The sequence below is a fragment of the Mesitornis unicolor genome, unplaced genomic scaffold, assembly GCF_000695765.1.
Source record: "Mesitornis unicolor isolate BGI_N332 unplaced genomic scaffold, ASM69576v1 scaffold4392, whole genome shotgun sequence".
In the NCBI taxonomy this organism is placed as follows: domain Eukaryota; kingdom Metazoa; phylum Chordata; class Aves; order Mesitornithiformes; family Mesitornithidae; genus Mesitornis; species Mesitornis unicolor.
The window spans coordinates 119,072-126,468 of NW_010166994.1; positions in this window are offsets into that span (position 1 = coordinate 119,072).

The following is a 7,397-nucleotide window of genomic DNA, read 5'->3' on the forward strand; positions in this document are numbered from 1 at the left end:
GCAGCAGTCGAGGCTGCACTGGGAATGTCTGGGGGGGGAGGAGGGGAGCCAGGCTGAAGCTCTACCAGTTAACCACAGCGCTTTTACCCTTCTCAACGCCCAGCCTCCCTCCAAGAATGCCATATGGGCAGCTCTGGAGCGGAAGAAAGGATATGCCTAACAGTCCAGGTTACTCATTTTCATGATTTTTTCAACTAGTTTAGAACATTTTGTACTGGCTCATGGCAGTGATTGAAACCTTACCTAACAAAAATTCAGGAGCCAGATTCTGACTTGTGTAAAACCATAGCCACTCATTTATATGAAAGCGAAAATGACCCAAATTATTTAAAGATATTCAGCTAGGCTTTGCCGCTTGACTGAGCAATTCAGTAACTCTGGAAAGAATATTATTTAAGACTAATGACACAGTAGACTGCAATTAGTTCACTGGCACATAATGAACCAATAAAACTAAATGATTGTGTGTGTGTATTGACATATATGAGCCCTCTGCAAGTAACGTTAATGATAACTGTAGGGCACATTTACATGCATCTTCCCGACCAGCGATCTCACTGTCCTTTATGAGTTTGCACTGGGGGAAACTCACAGTAGCCTTGGGAGGTAGGCCAGTTTTGTTATCCTAAAATTACAGATGAGGAAACAGAAGCACCAACAGTGCAAGTGACTTGCTCAGGGTCTAAGCCAGAAACAGGAGCCAGGAAGAAAATATACCTTTGATTTAAGGTGGGTGTGCCTCCAACTCATTATAATTTGTGCTGCACCTGCCTATGCCTGGGGTGCTTGGCTCCACCTTTTCTGATCCCAACTGGGGCTAAACCGCAAGACCATTCTTTGACATTTGTATGATAAAGAACAAGAGGAAGGATTTCCTGGTGGTTAGGGTGCTAGCCAAAGCCTTCGAAAGACCTGGGTCCAGCACTGTTCTGCAATGCAGTTCCTGGCAGAAAGCCGCAAGCCTAGGTAGGTGCCTTAGCTGGGAGTGGGCCTGGGTGCCAAGCTCATACTGGGTCCCAGGTGCCCAAGCAGTACTCAAAATCCTGGTAGAACAACCTCCTAGGTGAATCCTAATAACTGCTTGGGTTTTGGTCTGTCCCAGAGTCACTCAAGAGAAGGTCTCTTTTCCCCCTCCTCCTGGACTCCCCCTTGCTCCTGCTGGTGCTGTGGCTCCTGTGTCACTCGTGTCTGTCGGTGCATGGAATATATGTTCAGTATGGGCACTATGAAATTCCAGGCGTAGCATGATTTGAATGTCAGACGGCAATTTGCTAGAAGGCAGAGATGCATAGGGGGAGGAAAAAGGGAGGAGACATTCTATTTGCTCGTTATTTTTTTAGTTGCTGAAGAAAGTGCTATTTGCTAATTAATAGCAGAGTTCTGTGCCATATTTCACAACTTCCCTGTATTTACTTTCATGATAGCTTTCTTGAATCACATCCCAAAATTTACTACACATTAACTTCATAGCGTGCTTCTTTCCTGTACTTTCCCTCAGTAAAGCAGATGAGTGGAAAAAAAAACCAAACAACAAAACAACCCACAACATTATTCTCAAATTCATATGGAATAGATTAGCTTCTTAACCCAATTATGGTGAAGTTTCAAGCATAGACATAGTGGAAAAGCTAACGAGAAGTTATGAGATATTAATCGTTCTGATGAGATTTGATATCCATCTGAATGGGAGCTTGGCTTTGGACCCCAGTTTGGTTTTGGAATCCATTGAAGTTCCTGCAAATTTCAAATGAGCCCAGATTTTAATCTTTGGGTTTGACCCACCCTGAACAGTGATACTAATTTCATGCTTCAGGCCACATTTCAATTCAAAATAGAAAAATGGAGTATTTGTGACTTACAAAGAGGAAATGATGGTATCAAAGGATACTGAAATGTATCCATTGTCTTTAGAGTTATATAAACTTAAAAGAAATAAATATTCACATATGTAAATATTAAAAGATGGATTCTTATGTAAGAATGAGCCATTGTGAAAATGTAGGTTCTACTGTTTGTAGCACCTTGATTTCCTTCAGTACAGAGAGGAACTTCTGGTTTATTTTCCTCCTCAAGAGGTAAAACAAAAGAATATTCCTTCTGCTTTCATTTGAAAATTCAGTGTGAACTTTTATGCTTGTTATTCACATCTGAACATACTAAAATTTCTATGGCATATACTGACAGTTGGTCCTTTAAGGGAGTCTGTATCATATAGTAATAGTAAAGCACTTCCTGATCTGTGCCGGGTGAAATGACTGATGGAGTGTGGTACCATATTATGCACGTCTCTGATATACACACCCTTATGGTACCTACCCAGAGTCATTATATAGGATTTAAGTAAGTATGTAAGGCATAAATGCACTAGAACAGAGCTCTTTCAAAATAGGTACTGAAGTCATGGCAGTACTTTCTGAATGTACTTTGCTGCAGGATGAATATAAATAAAGCAGTGCTCAAAACATACATGCAATGAAATCCTTTGGAAAGGATGAACTACATATGTAAGGTGCCATAAGATGCTGAGATCTGACTTTCAGCACACATGTATCTTTGTAGTATAAGTACTTGGCACATATAACAAGTCCCAGACTTTTTTTTATTGCAAGACTTCAAAACATTTTATATAACATGTTTACACTGTAATTCCAGCAAAGTAATAGTCAGAAAAGAACACTACGAGCTTTATACGCAAATCATATTTCAAATGCACTTATTTGATGAGCCATACATGCATGTAAGTTTGACAGACCCACAACTGTTTGCGCTTCCCTCCAAGGCCAATGAGTATTTTACAATACCAGGTTTTATCACTTTCTGCTAATTATCACACTGTCTTGCAGCACTGAGGGGAAAGACTGAGATACTGAGACCTCTGCCAAGGAACTATAGTGGTATGGAAAAGAATTTCTTGAGGAGGCATCCAACATTTCATAGATGGGTGCTTAAATGTGTACACCCTCTGCAGACACTGCTAGCAGTGCTCTCAACATTTCCCTTATATGCCGGATCACGACTGAAGAATAACTACTTCATTTCTCCCTTGTTCACGTCTGATGGAAGCCACATATGCCATACAGTTAGGCCAGCTGTTGCAAGGAAATATTTAAGATGGCCTGTGGCATTTTTTTTTTTTTTGTCTGGAAGACTTTCATGCAGCCCACAACATGTCAATAGCATAAACTAATTCCATATATCTCAGAGAATTATTGAAAATTCAGGAACAACTTCTGGAGAGCCTGAAACTGAGGTATTCTTAGATGCCAGGAGATCAATTCACAGGAGTAAGAGGAAAAAGACCAAATCTTTCTCCTCCTGAACAGAACTGGACTTTGCCTATCAGAGTAAGTACCAGATGTTTAGACTTTCTGTATAATGACAATTTTGCTAATACTTAAGTGAGAAAAAAGTAATTAAAATAAAATTTTACTGTGTGGCTGTAAAAAGCTGAAAAAAATATGTTCCAGAATTCTCTAAGTATCTAATTGATGTCCTGGCTCAGAATAGTATTTATAGCATGATAATGAGGTAGACATCAATAAAGAAAACCTATAATGAAAATCAGCTACAATAACTCAATGAACTCCTAATGCCTTCTGTTTGTCCCCCTGCTTGGGAATCTTCCTTCTAAAAGCTGCTGCATCAGGTCCTGCACATGTCCAGCTATTTTTAGGTTTGCAACAGGCTGTTTACTGGGGATTTGAAGTCTGGCAATCCAGATACTCTAGACACAGTTGGAATGCTCTTGCTCACACACTCACGCCTCTCTGCAGGTTACATTTGGAATTAAAAACTGCGATGTGGCTCTGTCATTCAAACCTTATGGTGTCTGGCATTGGGTATCAAAAAAAAAAAATCGTGATGAAATAGAGCACTGTGGTTTTAATTTAAACTACTTAATGCCAAAAATATTCGTGAGCAACTTATTGGCCAGTGGGCAAGCAAAAAGTTTTGAGTGATCTTCCATTTAAAGACCATAGTTTTGGTTCAGTAAGGAATCCAGATTTTTAAATTATTTATTTAATAACACTTCTTCCTTTTAAAATAGTATTTCAGACATTCATATTCAGTATTTAGCAGCGCTTCTTGAAAATTGGTATTCCCTTTCTCCTCAAGCATGGATTTCAGCAAATTTCTCATTCTCCATTACATGTAACATTATACCCATCCACATGATCAGTGTATATGAACTGACAAGATCAACATAACAAGACATTTTAAGTTCTGAGGTACTCTTCACCACTATATCTCAACAAACTTTTAAAATTAAATATATCCAGTGATTTCGAAATCCCTTTAAAAAACAAATGATAAAGTATTAATAACATTAAATATATACAACTTATTGTTCAAAACATTATACCACTTGGGGTTTATTTTTGAAGTATTTTAAATAATGTAGATTTATTGTTAACTTTTACAAGTTATCAACATAAATAATTTTTTAGCTTTTTGGAGTTTTCAACATTTCCATGCTATGGAATTATGATTCTTAAGACATTCTGGATCCACTATATTGAGGAAAACAATGACAGATAAAATCTTATTCAAATTAGAAACTATTTAGAAAAGCAGATAATGTTGAATGTTTTCTTCATTCTGTAGCTCCAATATCTATTTTTCTGCCAATGTATTTCTGTAAATGCAATTCCAAATTAAATTTGCTTGTTTTGTGTAGTCCGCATATGGTTTTAGCATTTGTAGGTGCAATGTTTTTCAGCAGTCATAGGAGTATGCCTTAAGACATACAGCAAAGGAATTTGATGCTAGTTGTTCTTGTTGGATTTTCACCCAGAAACACAAAGCAGATGAGATGTTATTATTACCTGTCAAATAGTCTGCCTTGAATTCTGTCATCACTGTTTGATATAAGTTATATGCTGGAAACAAATGGAAGGTTAATGTTGATTTTAGAGAGACCTAAGGAACATGTTTACATACTTGGTTCCAAAATGCTGAAATTTGAAGCCTGAAACCTTAAAGAGAGGTCAATGGGAATTTAGCATCTGAATGTCTTTGAGGATCTGGGCTTTGGTGCTGTAAAAAATGCAGCTTTTTATTCCAAATGTAGGCCTCAGGCCACTGTCCTGATTTACAGATAACCCTGGCTCCCTTAACAGTCTTCATGGCTGTCTCTAACAGGGACTGTGACTTCTCACCAGCTTTGATATTAAAGCTAATTATGCATTGTGAATGCCAGAATACATGTTTAACTCTTTAAAAATGTAGGTATTTTTCCTGTTTCTGAAATACCATCTCTGTCAGAGCCTGTGGATAGGACGGGAGCACATGTACTTTGCTTTGTTTCCTCTCCAACTTGAACTCTGTGTTGTGAAACACAATCAGTCTGGTCATGGTCTACACAGCTGAGCTCTCCTTAGATGCAAGAGCATTCCTCTGAAGGCAACAAGTGCTTAAGATGAGGTAAGGGGGCTTCTGGCCCCCTGTGGGTGATACAGGCAGACAAAACGAGGGCTGCAAAGTACGCTTACCTTTTCTGACCTTCCAGAAAGCCAAGAGGAAAAGTCTAGTGGAACAAAGTCCCTACTAAAGGACACAAATAGGTTTAAAATGCAAGCATTTGTACACTATTGCTATCTCTTAGATATTCTTCTGCTGAGTACAGAGGACTTCTGTGTGTACAGTGTACAAGGTAAAAGTAGCATCTTCTGGTAACTGAGCTGCGTGCATCTCTGACTGGGAGCTTGCTGCCTTGCATAGCTTCATACAATGACTTCAGCCTGTGCAGATGTCTCTCTGTCAGCTTCAATCTGTGCCTCCTTCCCCAAGTACTGATAGCAACCATGCCCTTATAGCACATAACTCAGCATGAGCTAACTACCCAAGTATTTTGTCAGCTTTTTAATCAGCCTTTGCACCTTGCCCCAAGTTCTCTGTTGCCACAGCCACATTGCTAGCTTTGCCTGAGCTAATGAGCAGCTCTGGTATGTTTACCTGAGCTTTAGCTCCTGAAAATTGTCCCCTGTGCATCCCTTCCTCACTTTACGTGTGTTGTGCAGAGTCCCTGGCAGGCAGGCAGCTCAGCTAGACCATGAGAGAAGAAGGAAGGGCAACAGTCTTCTCTTGTCTCTGCTGGTGGGACAAACGGCCACGTAAGCAGAGCTATGGCTATGCTATATCTAAATGGGAGAGGGTGCTATCTCATCTTGACATGGCCTGTAGGTTCTTAGATGCTGACAGACTAGTGAGCATGGGGATGCTTGAAATACCTGTGACATTCTCCATACACTACTGGAAATACTAATGCCATCTCCACAACACCTGTTTCAAATATTTCTGGGGAAAGGATCTAAACTATCCCCAGCAGAGAGAACCAAGAGTTAAATTGTCTCCTACAGAAAGAGAGAGGCTAAAACCATCATGCATGTACCTGTAGTTGCCTTCATGCTGGCTACTGTGGTTTCATGTGACCAGATAAGTATAGAAGAAAAGAGAAGCACCCAAAAAGCAGCAGCAGGGACCAAGCACTGTGTGAATTCTACTGGAAGTCTCTGTAATGTTCTCCTGAGGAGTGAACAGCCCATGAGGTCTATACAATTTAACTGCTAATTTTCTGTGTTTCTCATTCTGTATTGCATTTGGGTTCACGAGTCCAGAAGTGGGATCACAAATGTATCATTTCATTGTAATGGATTTCAGATACCCTGTACAGTTCCTTTAAAGTGCAGTCCAGTCCACACTAATAACAAAGTAAAAACCTTTATCCTCCAAGATATCCAAGCAAGCTCGTTTCATCTCCATAGTACACTAACTGTTTCTTGTTTTCTCGAAGTATTATTTCAGCTGCCAGTTCTCAGCAGGAGGAGCACAGAGGAGGGAAAAAGGTAATCCTCGAGGTAAATACTTGTCAAATCTGTTAGGAGTTTATAGGTCAGAAACGACAGTGTCAGTCTGAAACAAGGAAGTTGTGATTACAGGTCTACATGGAGGAAATGCCAGAATTATAAGGAGTCTGCTCCACCTTCAAAACAGTCAGCATGCTTGTCTCTGAGAGGTCACAGAAGCAAGTTATATCTAGTCCTTCGAGGCTTTTGTGAGGAATGTACTGCTGCTTCTTTCTCATCTTGAGAACACAGAGCAATGGTTATTCTCATAATCGACCAGACAAAGGCAGTGCAGGCCATTATGGGTGAGACGGTCACAAAGGGTAGAGAGCTTTTACAGCTCTCCAGAAAGTCACCGCCTTCTTCACTGCATCTGCAAAAGAAAAGGTCGGTCAGATGCAGAATTCAGGTCTTTTGTTAACTCAGAACATGATGCCACCTAGAACCAAAAGAAGTTATCCTGCCTCTGTCTCTCGCAAAATTTAGACCAGCAACACAATACGTACTCCTGGGTGTCATCAAGTCATCTTCACTCTGATCAGCATCCTGCTG